This window comes from Crassostrea angulata, chromosome 3 (assembly GCF_025612915.1).
Source record: "Crassostrea angulata isolate pt1a10 chromosome 3, ASM2561291v2, whole genome shotgun sequence".
NCBI classification, from domain to species: domain Eukaryota; kingdom Metazoa; phylum Mollusca; class Bivalvia; order Ostreida; family Ostreidae; genus Magallana; species Magallana angulata.
Window position 1 is genome coordinate 26,157,313 of NC_069113.1, and position 17,276 is coordinate 26,174,588.

Below are 17,276 nucleotides of genomic sequence, written 5' to 3' on the forward strand. Positions count from 1 at the left end.
GGGTAACGATATAGAAAAAAGTTTTCAGTAGACGATAACACAATACTCAATTTCTCTCAAATTTAATCCAGAGCGCTTTCGCCTGATAGGCTGTTCAGTGGATTATATATGCAGAGAGAGAGAGAGAGAGAGAGAGAGAGAGAGAGAGAGAGAGAGAGAGAGAGCATATCAGTGTTCAACTAATATAATGCACTGACTGTGAAAACTCATTCGTTTGTCTTGCCGTCGGGGTGGCTATCAATCACTCAAGAAGTTAAGGACGGTGTGGCGATCTTGACCTCTGGTTGCCACCCGAGACCTTCCCCTTCGCTAAATATCATGAACACTTTCGGTACGGTTTTAGTTTAGTTTTCCAGACCTTTTGGTTGTCGGTTGAATTGACGATGCACTTTTTGCATTGAAAAAGTGGGTTTATACGGATTGTCAAATATTTAATACAATATCGAAGCCCAAATGAACAGTGGATTTCAAAGGATAACAACCTGTCATAGATACAGTTCAGACAACGCCATTTCAACGGCTCTGGTCTTTTTCCTTAATGGTCTTTCAGCACTGATATCTGCGAAACAGGGACTACATTAAGAACAAGAATCCGGGTGCACAAACAGCAGATTAATGAACCACAGTACCGGATAATAAAACTCAGCTAGCACATTGATGTATGCAGACGCGGGCAATATATTCGATTACGAACGGAACCTAGCGCGCTGGTGGTTCACTACACGGCCGTTTGAGATAAAGATGGAATACAGTTAAACGACAATATGAGAGGATCAAAACGATACACATTGCATTGATATATACATATAATAAGCACAAACATTGCAATAACTATCAAATTGACATATACCTGCCCATAGTGAAAGATATAGATACGGAAGGCTCCGTTCGTCATTGAAAGCAAGATTTGTGTCTTGCCTAGATGGCCGAGTGGTCAGCGCGGTGGCCGCTCACTGCTAGGAGAGTGGGTTCCAGAGGTCGTGAGTTCAAGCCCCCGGTCAGGGCGGAGGTAAAGTTCCAATGTAAGTGAATTTCTTTGTGCTTTATGTATATCTATATCTTTCACTATGGTCAGGTATTTGTCAATTTGAGAGTTATTGCAATGTTTGTGTGTTGGTGTGTGTGTATAGATAGATAGATAGCACTAAATAAAATCAAGAACACTAGGCATCTTAAAAGTGTCAAATCTTAAAATGTAGATATTAAGCCAATAAACTGAATATTTAAAGCACTAAAAATGGCCAACAATACGAAAAATTGGAATTGTCAAATTTCAGGACAGCCATTCCCTTCAGAATAAGAACAAGGAAAACAAAATCTAGCACTTAAATTGTTAAGAGAAGAGGAACTACATTTTGTAAAGTTTTGTATACCAGTGTTTTGTATGGTGTAGGCCGTTTGGCCGATCGTTATGGAATAGTATATATATTGCAAGACAGATCTAGTATAAAATGAGAAGGTTTCAACCGCAAGGCATGTTTTGGTTTGTGAAAACTGGAAATGAGTGTGAATGTAGATATACAGTTAGCGTAATACTATAGAAGTAATGATTTCTTACGATGAAATATGCTAATCAGTAGTTTGTTTTGTTCTTTTTTTACAGTTAATACAAACATGGTATTGATAATCGCCTCCACTACACTGGTTGCATTGATTATGGTTGGTGTTATTTTGTTCCTGAAATGCAAAAACAAATTCACTGGAAAGTAAGTTCTGAGCATTCATTATCACTGAGTTCTTTTTTCAATGAGGATAACTCTCACTTTCTCACTTGTATATCTAATAATATTAAATGAATCCAATTTACTTGTTAAATGGTAATTGTCGTTCATTATCGTCATGTACACAATGAGTTATATTTAATACAAAAATTGAATGAATTTAGTTATACTTAGTTGAGTTTAAATTAATGATAAATTTCAAACTTATAATGTAACAACTGCATTATATTAGAAGTTACATTTTTATTGAGCGTATTTCAGCACAGCGGGTGCTGACATGATCTTTTTGGGATATTAATTCCACAATCCTAATTTAGTATTTCTTTTTTGAAATTCTAATTATTTGTTTTCCAATTTTGTTTCAGACATTGAAATACATTTTTATTTATCATTTTAATTCTAACTTCTTATTTCCAACCTTCTTTCAATATTTTAACTTTTTTCTATTCTTAATGTAAACCGAACTTCTCGTTTTTTTTATAAATATTTTGATACTTTTTTCATTGTGTGTTTTGACACTGTTTTTGAAACTATAAAATTAACTCTGTGGCTGCTGAATTAATCGCGTTCACATGGAATGATTGAAACAAATAAAAGTCCTTATCAAATGAAATTATTAGGGGCTGACGCACACTGCATCGTTAAATTTGTCGCCGTACTTCGTACTTTAGATGGTCTTCTAACTCGCAGATATGTATCGCGTTAAGATAAACAATTCCGTAAAAAGGCTTGTCACAAAACAAAAGGTAACGGCAATTCAACGACTCGTATATAAATGGAATGGAATGGAATATCTCTCTCTCTCTCTCTCTCTCTCTCTCTCTCTCTCTCTCATTTTTATTAAACGCATATACGCAGAGAAAATGACCACTTCATAAAATGCATAGCCATGAACAATAAAGTTCTCCCTGTCATAAAAAAACGTAATGAACAACAGATAACTTGGGAGGGTGGAGATACATAAGATGGTTGAAAAGGGATTTAAATAAAAGCTATTCGATCTCATTAGCATAGGAATCAGTATGCATTAGCACTCACTAATTCTAATGTTAATCAAACAAGAAACGATAATATATCAAATGCCCCCCCCCCCCCCTCCGGAAAAATGTTCTAGATCCGCGCACGAAGTACTAATTTTATTTTAAAGTTAATTGGAATCATCGAGTCAGACCATTCTGGATTGTCAGGGCAGGGATGGTTAGACCCGTTCCAACTATCGTACCCCAAAAAATTAATTTATTGTAAATTGTATCCAATACAAGGCAATGTAACAAAATGAAGGATATAATTATGCAAACAATAATGTACTAGAATTTCCGCCCAACGGCAAACATGATTCACCTACCCTCCCCCCCCCCCCCCCAACATATATGCGACTGTTGTACAATGACAGCGATTGTTGAAAGATAATGCGATAGGATCGCGCGAGATACCAGGTGATCGGGCGATTGAACGTGCGCCAATGCAATTGCACGTTCGATCATGCGTTCCATGGTATGAATGCTCGTGCGAGTCAGAGGGGGTATATATACTGCCCATTTCCGGAAGATGCTAGCGAAGATGCCAGGAGTTATTCTGATATATTAAACATTATTCTTAATGTAAACCAACTCACTATATTTAATAAATTAAGAATTCGAAGGGAAGTGGGTGGTGCATGAGCCCCATACTGTTTATGAAAATAGTTGCCTATTGACACTTCATATAATTATATAAACAATAAATATACTTCAAAATGATTATGGTTGTCAGTCTATGATTGCATAATTTTTTCACAGTATTGGTGATCAACTGATCATGAATGCTACATGTATGATGTACAGTGTAGTACTCACGAATTGTGATTCAATATCGCTGCCTTTTCTTTAGTATTAATTGAATTGTCTGCAGGTTGTGGGCCCCTGCATATTTTCTTGGCTAGATCCCTTCTTACGAGTATCTTTTTCTGCTTTTGAGGCAAGTTCTCGCTCGATATTTTATTTCTGTCCTAGGAAGTTGACCCGACACCGTCTTTGAAATGATCTGAGCACACACGAGTATAACTACATGGTTTAAAGTTTTTTCTACTGATCAAGTGTCTTTTGTACCCTTCTTTGGAAAGTTTATGTAAAGCTACATGCTTTCCAAAGGACCCAACCCTGCCACTAAAATTGTGACATTTTGTAACACAACAATAGTATTTTACCATGTTTTTCTTCGCTTCGTAGCTAAACCGTAAGTTTATATACCGTCCCGGAGGAACGATAACTCTTACATGTACAAGCAAACAATACGAAAATCCGGAATAGGTTATGGCATTAATTACGTACAAATGTACATGTAAATCATGAGTTTGAATCCCGCTGGGCTTTTATAATTTTTATCTTTCCAAAAATGTTTAAAGGTATATGTGGCGTATTTGTAGTGAATAACAATAGTAAGATCTGATTATCTTTATTTCTTACTAAAAGATAGGACTTTCGCACAAATTACGCTTAAATCGCATAACAAAAATACATGAAATCAAATATTTTTATTTTTTACGGGCACAGTAAAAAATACAAAAGAATTGATTAACCCCGCGTCAAATGGGTCACGTGACATCCATCGCGGTCTATCAACAGCAATGGCGACGACGAGAAATATAGGTATACCGTTAAGTTTGACAGATTTGGCAATGAAAGAAAAAAGGGACAGACTGACAAGTCAAGGAACAAAGGGAAGACCTTTGGAGACCATGTAAATTGATTGAATAGGAATTAAAGTCGAATTAAACTTAAGTTTCCATCATGAAGTTGTAGGGGTTTTGCTAGTCAGATTCTTGCTCCATGTGTTCCGTGTCTTAACTTTATAACACTAGTTATAAACCACAAGTGGATATTCGTTAACTTAACCTCTTAAAGAGGAATTTTTTAATAAAGAATATATAAACACTCAGTACTTGCATACCTCAGGGAGAGGGGTATTTACTCCGTTTACCGTGTCGATGATGCTAAAATCGTATTTCATCTTTATTACACATAATTAACAATTTATATCGTTTTACGTCAATGAATATCGGAATAATAATGCTTCGAGTATCATCTGATTTAAGAATCATCTAAAAGACATGAAAAACGTGATTCTAATTTGTTTATAAAAAACTGTTCTTCCATTGTGTTTTCAATGCTAGGTTTTCCCGCAATTATGTGCAGTGGCGTTATAAATGGCGGATCACATTGATATTCATCAGACGTGTAGCAAAGTTAAGAGACAATAACTAAAGACAGAACATGTTTTATGGGACTAGTCTAGAGTTTGTGAAACGTCTAATTATAAGAAGCGTGATGTATAGTTTTACTCAAACTCACCTCAATAATTTTCACTCCAAATACGCCACATATACCTTTAAAATAAATATATTTGTTTAGGTCAATTTACATTGATATTATATATTGATATTATAAAAAATATGACAAAACCGGTGAAAATGATTTGTTCATAATTAATTTCTATGCACATTATTACCGACAGGTGTCCCATGCGACCTTAACTAGCACTAAATTTTACACATAGTGATATTCATTGATTAGAACCCCCTTTCCAAAATTCCTGAATCCGCCTTTGTATGCAATGAAATATATTTTATAAATACATAAAAAGGTACTAGTAATATATTTACCGGAAACTTATTTAGAGTATACATATAAATTAAGATTTGAAAAATGCTGAATAAATGAAATTGGCCAATTTGTTTCTTTAATGTACGATTTTAGTTTTGATCGAAAGATCATCCCAGAACGAGTTAACCAAGAACGCAGGTTAAGGTAGCAAGGGACAGTTTCGAATAAAGTACCCGTCAATATTTTTGTAAAATTGAGAGTTGCTGTACTTGAAGGCTTATGAGTGTTGCTAAAATTGATGAAATGATTTTTAATGATTATCATTAGTTAGAGGGATGTCTCTTGTTGAAATTGATATGCAATATGTAGGCCCCTTATGTAAGGTACATGAGAATCAGAAGTAAAATGCGAAACCTGCGGCTATGACTGTTGTGCTGACTTTACACAGTGAAATTGCAAGTTACAGACGGGAGGTAAAATAACACGAAAAGTAGGTGGATGGGACATTGTAAACTATACACTGGTAAGTTTCTGACATGTGATAGTGCAACATGCACGCGGTACGGAAGGTCAACCCTCTGCAGGGAATTAGCTGGGGGAGGTCTAAAAAGCTGAAAAATCATGAAAAATTAGCAAAATATGAAAGGGTCAAAATCTCATAAAAACCAGTATGTAGAGAATTTTACAGGTTTTGACTAGTAATTTTCTTCAGAAATTGGTGATTGGCCTAATAAAGAGTGAATTAAAGGTATTTGTGCTGAATGGGAACTGAGGAAATTCTAGTTACAGAGTTCCGAAGACATGCATCCCTTGGCTACAATGAATTGTATCAAAAAAACTGTCCCCTGCCACCTTCAAGACTACATGGTATTTTCGTATTTCTCCTTTAACTGTAATTTTGAGTGGATTTTGTACCATAAGTAATACATTTTGTGAAAATGGATGATTTTCTTGGCTATAGATGTCATTACATGATTTATCAGCTAAAATATTCAAGGGGAGTAACTCCCTCTTAAATGTGTAGAATGACCACCACTAGAGTAAATTGGCTAAGAAAGTAGGTATTTCCTATCCTGATGACAATTAATAGGCTTAAGGTAATTACTGAGATAAGAATAAATATTTTAAAACAGTTTTTATCAATTAAATCATTAAATTTATGAATTTGCAGCCATTTTGCTGTCTGATTTTATGAAATAACATTAAGCCACCTGACTTATATCACCCAATTTTTTTAAAACAGCATATTTTTATATCAAGTGAACTTTACATGTAGACAAATGCAGTTATCAAAGTATACAATATGTCAAAAAACTCAAGATTTTGCTCCTTCCTATCAAAAAATGGTATTTTAGATGTATTTACAGAATTGAAAAAGCCACCCCCTCTTTCCAATGGACTCCATTACCATTACATGTAGGATATGTAAATGTACATTTGACCTTGAAATAACATCTGCTATGATAATTACTCTTGAAATGAATAAAAAACAACATATTTTTTACCCTTTTATTGTATATATTCATCAAAAATGTAGAAAAACATGTAAAATTTGAACATTTTTCATGGAATTCTCATCCGTCCCCAGGTACCCGAGTGTATTTGAATTTCATTTTAATTAAACACACACATCACACTTGTAGGTCTTACTAATTTAGCAAAGTTAAAAGGAGACTAGAAACCAGAATATGTAAGATATCCACTAAATATGATTTTAGGCTTAGTTTTTCATGAAAACAAGAAATCACATGTTGGGCGACATGATTTTTTCTGAATAAAAATGTTACAAATCATCCATTTACCAAAAAAAGATCAATTTTAGATATCAGTGTTGGTTGTTTTTAAATATGTGTAAGAAATGACTCAAGGAAACTGCCAAAAGTTTCATAATATTAGGTTAAAGTGTTCAAACTAATCCTTCTTGTGAAAATCAAAAGATAGGGGGAGGGTATACATGTAGAGGGATTTCTAAGTGATGTGATGCTTTTATCATAATAATATCAAGCCAATGTATGTAGTTTTGAATAAGGTTTCTTATTTAAGGAGGTTGAACAACAGTTGACCTCTAAAAGATTAGGTAAAGATGCTTTATTTATGGAGAACCCTATGAATCTGTGTTAAATAGAGGAAAGTGGAAATGGTGGGTTCACTTAAATGGCCATATTTTTCTTAATCCTCAATGGAATTGTCAAAATGTGATGTACTTTTTCTCAGAATAGCATAAGCCTTTTAATTTTAAGACAAGATGACTTTTCAGAGAATGTTAGTGTATGTTAAAGGTAGCAAGGGACAGTTTCGAATAAAGTACCCGTCAATATTTTTGTAAAATTGAGAGTTGCTGTACTTGAAGGCTTATGAGTGTTGCTAAAATTGATGAAATGATTTTTAATGATTATCATTAGTTAGAGGGGTGTCTCTTGTTGAAATTGATATGCAATATGTAGGCCCCTTATGTAAGGTACATGAGAATCAGAAGTAAAATGCGAAACCTGCGGCTATGACTGTTGTGCTGACTTTACACAGTGAAATTGCAAGTTACAGACGGGAGGTAAAATAACACGAAAAGTAGGTGGATGGGACATTGTAAACTATACACTGGTAAGTTTCTGACATGTGATAGTGCAACATGCACGCGGTACGGAAGGTCAACCCTCTGCAGGGAATTAGCTGGGGGAGGTCTAAAAAGCTGAAAAATCATGAAAAATTAGCAAAATATGAAAGGGTCAAAATCTCATAAAAACCAGTATGTAGAGAATTTTACAGGTTTTGACTAGTAATTTTCTTCAGAAATTGGTGATTGGCCTAATAAAGAGTGAATTAAAGGTATTTGTGCTGAATGGGAACTGAGGAAATTCTAGTTACAGAGTTCCGAAGACATGCATCCCTTGGCTACAATGAATTGTATCAAAAAAACTGTCCCCTGCCACCTAAGTTTTATTTACACGTATTTAGAACCCCTTTCCCAAATTCCTGGATCCGCCTTTGATGCAATGAAATGATATTTTATAATTACGTAAAGAGTTAATATATTTACCGGAAACTTATTCAGAGTATACATTGAAATTAAGATTTGACAAATGTTGAATAAATAAAATGGGCCAATTCCGTTTCTTTAATGTACAATTTTTGTTTTTATGGAAAGAACTTTCCCGAACGAGTTAACCAAGAAAGCGGGTTAACTTATTAACACCACGGCGGAAAGTGTACGGCGAGTTCATCATGCATCGGGCAGATGCCTTGGATAGGGCAACTGTTACATTAAAGTTTTAAAATTCAGAGAATTTAAAACTACCTATAACAATTTACATTAGTACATCGAAATCCATCTAATTGACTTTATCACCTTTTTGGCCTTTAGTAATCAGTGTCAGCTCGTAGAAGAAATTCAGTGAAATTAGCCCGCTGGCATTTAAATCAAGTATTCTGATTGGTCAATGAGAGCAATTCCAAATTAAGCCGGATGGTGATTGAATTTTATTAATTTACTTTCCATCCGACACTGAAAGAATAAAGAACTTGTTTTAATTTTACGGAATTGTTTCCCTTTTCCATTAGCAACCAGTAGAAAGCCGAGTGGCATCCATTCACAAACAGATAAAATCTATGTGTGAAACAACGATGGTTTAAAATATACAAATAAATATGTATGCACTCGCGTTTTTAGATTACATTACATATACATTGTTTATACCACTAACAGATTGAAAGTAAACCGTATAAATCAATTTGTGAACAATGCACAAATTGTGTTTGCAACTACATGCATGTGCACATAAAACGTTTTTTTTTTCTTTTTACCTGAAATTCTTAATTTGAACAGTGTTCAAAACTTTTATGACATTTGATATAAAAAAAAAAAACAAAAGGAAAAGAGATACGATGCACTATACACTCCTCCCCGATTTAATGTAAAAATTGTATGCATTTATAGATGCAATTGAGGGTTGATATTTACTACAATAGATAATGGTGAAATTTTTTAAAAATTTCCAATTGTAACGGCATACGCAACAAATAATCAAAAGCCGTAAAGTTTGTAATTTTCCAGTCAGCTGCAAGAAAAACTGAGAATATTTGCCATATACATGTACTGTAAAATTAATTTCAGTTTAGATTGTTCATCCATGCCCGCTACTCTGAATATCCAGCCAGTTTCTTTTAAAATTTAATAATTATTTTAAAAAATTGGTGAAGAAAAATAATTTTTTTTCTTCAAAAAAATCAGTCTTCAGTATAGACAAAAGAAGAACAAAAGATCTGGCTCAACATACAACCCCAATAACGCGTACAGTGTTATTTCCCGCTCTTGCGCGGATCACTATCCATCAGAATTTTAAAAAATATATATATTAAAATAAGGCTAATAAAACAAAAAGTTAGAATTGAAAGAGTAGATAAAATTATTAAACATAATAGGAAACAAGAAAAAGGGAGGAAATTTCGGATGATCTTAACCTTAACTCAAGGGGCAAAAATATGTAATCCTTTGGTATACAGATACCAGGCCTTTATTGTCAATCTTTTGTAATATTCACAGTTTCATTTATAATGCACAGAACATACTACAATTAATTGTTAAAACTATATAATGTACAGAAAATTAAAGTAGATTTGTAGATTTTCTAAAATAGAACACATAATATGCCAATATTGGCCCCATCCTAGGGCCTGAACCCCTGACCTACATGTAAGGGCCATGATTTTCACAATTTTGGTAGAGGGTTTCATGGATGTTATAACCATGCATTTAGTGTTTCGTCCTAGAGTCTGAAAAAAAGGGACATGAATTTCACAAAATCCGACAGAGGGCTTTGTGGACATTATAGTCATACATTTAGATTTTTCTCAAATGTACATAGGAGTAGAAAAATATTTTATAAGATTGAACACATTTTCACTACATGGCCTTAGGGGTCATAAATCTCGATGATCATTATTATCTTCATTGACATCATAACCATACATGTAAATTTAGTTTGTTCCCCACATGAGCTGTGTAATAGAAGATTTTTAAAAATTTGGACTTTCTGCATATTTGGCCCCGCCCATGAGGCCTCGGTCGTAGTTAGGTAATAAATACCACAATTTAGATTTTCTTGTTTAAGAAATCCTTAAAAATAAAAAAGAATGGTAAGTGAACAATTGTAGTTTTTAAGAAGTTGAAAATGTAAATTGTTCACGCACAACGACGGACGAAGACTTACTATATAGCAATAGGTCACATGAATGAGGTGACGTAAAAATACTTAAATTGTGGTACTAACATCCCTCCACATGATCTCCCTATTCCCTATACATGCAAATGTTTGCAAGCGCTCTTGAGTACCTGCTCTGATGAACATGCCTCTGATATATCATTTATCCAAAAAAAAAAAATGAAACAAACAGCATATATAACATTTATGATTTTTTCCAGAATGATAATTTAATGGAGTTTGTTTTATTTTCAGGAAATATTCACTTTACTACACCACCAAGCCCATCAAAAATAGAAACATGGCAATAAATACGTATGAACATATTTATGACAAACTTTTCTCGCCTCCTAGACCTGAAGTAGAATCCAAATCCTATGAAAACATCTTCTTCGTTGACATGCAAATGAAAAAAGTTTATTAATGTTAACAGCAAAAAGACGTTTTCAAGTGAGAAGAAGGTTTTGACTTTCTATCATGTGTAAACTAGTTTAGTTTAAGAAATATTTTATTTATTTTATTTAAGTATATAAATGAATCTGGATTGAACAGCAGGCAATACTAGCCTATATTAGTTCTCTCCATCTGAGATCAAGGTATAAATATTTATAATACTAATAGTATATACTTTTCAAAGATTTACATGGACATTTACTAACTTATAAAGAATATAGTAATAAAGGATTTAGATAAATAACAATATAATGATAGACAAAAGAACAAAAGAGAAAATAGAGATACATATATACACATATATAGTACTAGTTATAGTATAATAGGCTCAGTAATTAGTATATGTAAAGTACATTTAACACAGTGTTACTCATTGTTAATTTACATTTTAAAATCTTTTACTGTTTTTTATAAATTGATGAACTTGGTCAAAATATGATATATTTTCTGCTAGAGATAAGCAATCATAACCATGTAATAAAATATTAATATCTATTGGTATGTCATGATCACTCATGTATCTAAACAGAGAGTTTCTCTGAGTATTATAAAGTTGACAATGAAAGAAAAAGTGATATGAATCTTCATATGAGTACCCACATCTTAAATATTTTGAAGATTCAACTAAATTATGATTATACAAGGCTGCATTAAGGTTACTTGAAAAAAATTTTAACTGGCAATGAAGTATATTTAAATTTCTTTGTCCATGGTTGTATAATTTAGATTTTATTTTATCTACAGGGTTATTGTTTTGCAAGCCTTGCTTAAATTTGGCTATACTTGTTGCAGATTTTAAACTGTTTGGCAAAGTGTTCCATAATTTAACTGTTGAGGGTAAAAAACTATTATAAAATGCAATAGTTCTGGTAATTGGAATGTGAGACACTGTTCAACCATATCATACAAATATTTGGGTGTATAATTGTTAAGTATTTTATACATGAGTGTAACTTTATGTTTTTTCCTTCTATCGCTTAACGTTTCCCACTTTAATTCATTATATAAGTTTTGTCTTGAGGAAGTGCGCTTCAGTCCTGTAATGATACGCCCAGCCTCTATTTGTACACTTTCTAAAAGATTGCTCATGTGTAAACGGAAATGTTTACAATTTTTCTCCAAAAGTTAATTTTCAAATTTTAATGTTTACATTTCTATATTTTGTCATCAGTTGTCAAGCTATAAGCGAGATACAGGGTGCACATGTTTTGTGTGTAAACAAAGTTCATAAAATATTTTTGTTTATATAAGATGTTCAGTGGTAAAAGCCTTTTTTCTTAATGAATATCTATTTGCAAAGTTAATATGAACACAATTCAAGAATTTTAGTCTTGTCTCTTCTCATTTTGTTTTGAATTATGAATTTTCTGTTCGGCAACCAAGATGAAAACAAAACAGTGTGAGCTCTATGCATATATCTCGCTTATAAGTTTGCCACTGATACTATCAAAAATATCGTTAGTATGAAAAGTAAAAAAATTAACATTTTCAGAGTTGATTTTTTACAGATGTCTCTTTATTATGCAATATAAATACGACACACAAATGTCCTTTTTTGGGTGTTACCTGGGTAAATTAGTCTTCTCAAAAAAACGCAAAGGTGCTTCCACTTATAAAAACATTGGCCTGACACGCTAATGGAACTCTATTGTATATAAGTAATTGATTTACTTTGAGCTGTTACTGTCTGATGATTAATCACATCGATGCTCAAGTTGTTATGTAATAATATTTAGTTCCTTTTGTTAGTTTGTCTTTTTGTTAAGAAGGCCGCAAGGCCTGAGGCCAAGCACAGGTGTACCTATTAGCTCAATTATCGTGGCTATCTTTTTAAGGTCACGTGATTGCTCATTTCAAATAATCTTCTTTATTAAGAAAATTTTTACAACTTTGTTTCGGTAAATCAACCAATCCTAAATTCTGATTGGCTAAAATTCTGGAATCCAAAGACGAGGGTTTGTCGGTGGAAATGCGCCCAAGCTTGGTCACTTCCATCGACGCCATCCTAAATAAAACATCTGATAACAATTATTATACTTATATCTCCTTTCTTTGGATTTCCAGGTATGTAAATTTAAGTTTTCATTTATTTGCAATTAAATATAAAGTCACCTTAATATAGGTTAGTGGATTTTTTATATTTTGCACATGATCCTGTTTTATTATCTTCTAAATTTGAGCTTTTAGTAAAGTCTTAAAAAGTTTAATTTAAAGTCATCATCTATTAGGTTACGTGCAACATGACCTCATTTAGTGTACAGTACTTTATAGATTATTAATAATAGATTGTATGTTTTAATAATTTTGTTATATAGCATATTTAGCTACAGTCTACAGTCATATTTTTATATCACATTTATTTTAAAGCATATCATAAAAAAAGTAGATTTTGAATTTGGCACTTTTATTTATTCCCGCGCTCTTTTATGAAAGAGGTAAAAAGGTTGTTTGTTTAAAACACATGTCTATCGGGATAAGTGTTAGGATGTTTGGGTTAAAATTGTTAAAATTGATTGCGTCAAACATTGTTAAATCCCTTATTTCAGAGTAAGATTTATTAACCTTTTCGAGCTTAACGAGTAAATATGAAAGGAAATTGGTTCGATAGCGAGATGTTTGTAGTTCGAATTGTCTCCATTGAAATATTGAATAAGCACTGTGAGACTGTCAGCTATTATAAAGCATTTTAGTTTAGTTGGTTTATTATTAGTTAATAGTTTGTGTGATAAAAAGTTACAACTGGACGGGTTGTCGTTTTATGAATTTAAGATGATTTTCACTTATCATAGTAAACTATGATCATGTCATTTTAATTAATATGCAGAGGGATTTTTGATAATTATTGTTTTACCCTCTGTACAGTCACCAGATTTTACTAAGTATCATTATACGTAAATTTACTACATTTAATACTATTTTGTAACTGGTGACTGTGTGTTTATAAAGATATTTTACACTTCCATCGACGCCATCCTAAATAAAACATCTGATAACAATTATTATACTTATATCTCCTTTCTTTGGATTTCCAGCCACCGAACCATATTTGGAAAGCTCCCACGAGTAGAGCTGTTAATTAATCCAGTAAGGATAATATCCCTCAAAGCGAGTTATTTCCCCTTTTATACCGAAAATAATAATAACACAGGAAAACACCCAAAGTAACAACGTGTTACTTCCATGTCAAATCTTGATAGGGGTTTTAAAACTTTTTACTCTCAAAATATTTTTAAAAGCTTTTTTGGGGAGTTAAATGTTGTAAAATTCTGAAATGTGAAATTCTGAACCGGTAAAAGTATTTCAATTATAATGTACTTTAATCCACATTAATATCGACAGATGTCCCATACCACCTTAAGTTTAAGATATGAATTCCATTGATCATACTTAAGAATCATAAAATTAGGATGTATCCAGACAAATGTTTTTATGTAAACACAATAAAACAAATATAAAGAGTTTTCCTTAGATTGATTGTTATTTTGTCTTTTTGTTAAGAAGGCCGCAAGGCCGAGGTCAAGCACATGTGTACTTATTAGCTCAATTACCTTGGCGATTTTTTAAGGCTACGTGATTGCTCGCTCTTTTATTATGAAAATTTTCACGACTTTTGTTGCTCGGCCATTTTCATCGGCGCTTTCCGAAATATAACATTTTATAACAATATTCTTATATTTTCTTTCTTTGGATTTACATGTATGTTAATTAAAGTTTTCATTAATTTGTAATTAATTATGAAGTCTACTCAGTTTAAGATAGTGAAGCTTTATTTTTTTGTACTCTTAGTATTCTGTTTTTATTATCTTCTAAATGTGGGCTTTTAGTTAAGTCTAATACATAAAAGTCATCATTAGTTAAGTAGTGTGCAACGTGACCTCATGTAGTGTACAGTACTTTATATATAGATTGTATGTTTCAATATTTTTATAGCATGTTTAGCCACAGTCTTCAGTCATATATTTATACCTCATTTTTAAAAATGCAAATCATAAAAAGAGTAGATTTTTAATTCCTTTACATAATTTTTTTCGATTTTTTTATGGAAATAGGTAAAAAGGTTGTTTGTTTGTAATGCATGTTAACAGGAAAAGTGTAAGGATGTTTTAGTTAAAATTGTAAATTGAACACTTAAGGTGGTCCTATACTCGGCACTAAATGGGCTCAATCATTAAAAGCTTAGCTTTAAATGATAAATATACATTCTAGCAATACATATACAAAAGAAAATATGTATGTTTACATGCTAGTTTGTTTGTTATCATCTCTCAGACGAGTGTACCCCCTTGCGAAAATTATTGACAATTATGAAGTTTGCCAGACGTCCGTTTTTCCTAAAAATAATTAACAATTTTAGGAAAATTAGAACTGAACATACAAAATAGAGTATAAATATTTATTTAAGCCATATCTCATCAATAATTATGCGCAAATTTTTGTAAGTAAGTACGCTTTATGGACCTGATGTATCAAAATAGAATACAAAAAATGCCATGCTAGTATCGCGTTTGGTAATTTTTTTACTATTTTATTGACTCAAACTTAAATTCATGGTGTTTATTCTATAGATTGACATCTTAGAAAAAAGATTTGGTAAAATAAATTATATGTTGACGGATTACTTTTCACGCTATAAGCCCTAAACCAAGTAGACCCTGACGAAAAAATCCGTAAAAATCAAATTTTCTACAGTTTTCTGCCTAGATCTGTCAACAATGTTAGATATCATTTAAACATTGATTAATTGAGGATTGAATAAATTCGAAATGGCTTCTGTCTCTAAATTTAAACCGGTATTAGTAAAAGAAAAGAAAAATTCGGAGGGGGGGGGGGGGTCAAAACAAAGAAGATATAAGCATACCTGAGATCCTGGTTAATCAGAAACTTCGTTTTTCATTTTACTTTAACAGAATCGAGTTTCTCAACATTAATCATTTCTATCTCTCATAGAATACATATATTACCGTTCTAATTGCTTATTATTGCCATTGTTTACAACAGCGATGTAGAGCAAAATCAATACCGGGTATCAAAAACGCTTTGTAAAAGTCGAACCAATGTTGTAAAATCCGTATTATGACGTAGTGCGATACTCGGACTTATGGTGGCATATCTCTGCCCCTTGTGTGCAAGTTATTTTTCTATTAATTATGTGGACATGCAAGATAAATATGTTGACATGCAAGATAGTTATGTCAACATTCAACATAACTATGTTGACATGCAAGAAAACTGCAATCAAATATTCAATTTGATTATTTGATTCAACAACATTTTTATTTAAGAGGTCGGAAATCGATGACTTTAAGTAAAAAAAATCCCTGATGCTTTGACGACTTGGGTAACAACTGCTTTCTGTGTGCATGATGACAGAGGATTTGGTATTCTGCAAAACAATTTTCCACTAATGGTAAATTAATCATTGAATTTTAGTGAAATGATTTTAAGTGTTTCAGTTGGTAACACAAATGTACCGTAAAAATAACACCTAATCTAATCTGAATATAGATTCAAGTAACCCAGCCGTTTTTCATTAAACTGAAGATTCCTTCCAATGTCATTGTTGGAAACAGTTTTCATTTCTTATCTATAGCAAATATTGTATAATTTTCTTGAAATTGATTTGATAGCGCCACAACTAGTCTGCATGTACCTTAACTTTTGGAAGTACATGTAGCTGCTATAGCACGAAAGAGTTACTATACACGTTGAAAAACAATTGATTTAAAACCCTAGTTAGATGAATAGTGTTCAAAAACTATCTTTATCTGAATTTCCAGGCTCCGTGTGTACAACAAGATTACAATGTTCCAAAAATATTTTCATTAAATGGTGGATCAGCATTGAATTGGGAAACCATTAATATTTCACTGCCACATCAAGCTTTGTCTGATACCAAATATGTGTTTATTGCTATCACAGGTAACACATTTTCAAAAGAAAAAAGGGGGAAATTTTTATCCATTTATTGTTCAAAAAATAGTTAAGAATCTTTAAAGAAATAAAACACGTAAAATACTAAGTAGTTTTGTAATATTTTTACCATGGAAACTTCTAATAATATATATTTGAACATAAATATAAAGTAAGTCAGATCTAAAATTATTCTGCGTCATATTTATATTACATTAGGTCTTTTGTACCATGTTTTATTTCAACCTATTTAGCCATATCTGTGAGAGCTCATTATTTTTATTTAACTCTACGTTTAATATTTAAAGATGTAAAGTGCCAAGATCGGTGGAGATAATGGGAATTTTCGTAAGAAATATCTTAATTCATTCATATGCAAGAAATACGTTCGCGATAAGCACAGGTATATTGTTTTC

At 32.3% G+C, this 17,276-nt stretch overlaps 1 protein-coding gene and 1 pseudogene across 1 annotated transcript in view; one reads left to right on the top strand and one right to left on the bottom strand.

Moving 5' to 3' along the window:
• LOC128175124 (von Willebrand factor D and EGF domain-containing protein-like) overlaps nt 1–11,004 on the top strand; it is a 75,443-nt pseudogene extending 64,439 nt beyond the window's left edge.
• LOC128175125 (proline-rich protein PRCC-like) overlaps nt 1–17,276 on the bottom strand; it is a 134,599-nt gene that overhangs the window by 76,836 nt on the left and 40,487 nt on the right. The gene's annotated exons all lie outside the window — the stretch shown is intronic.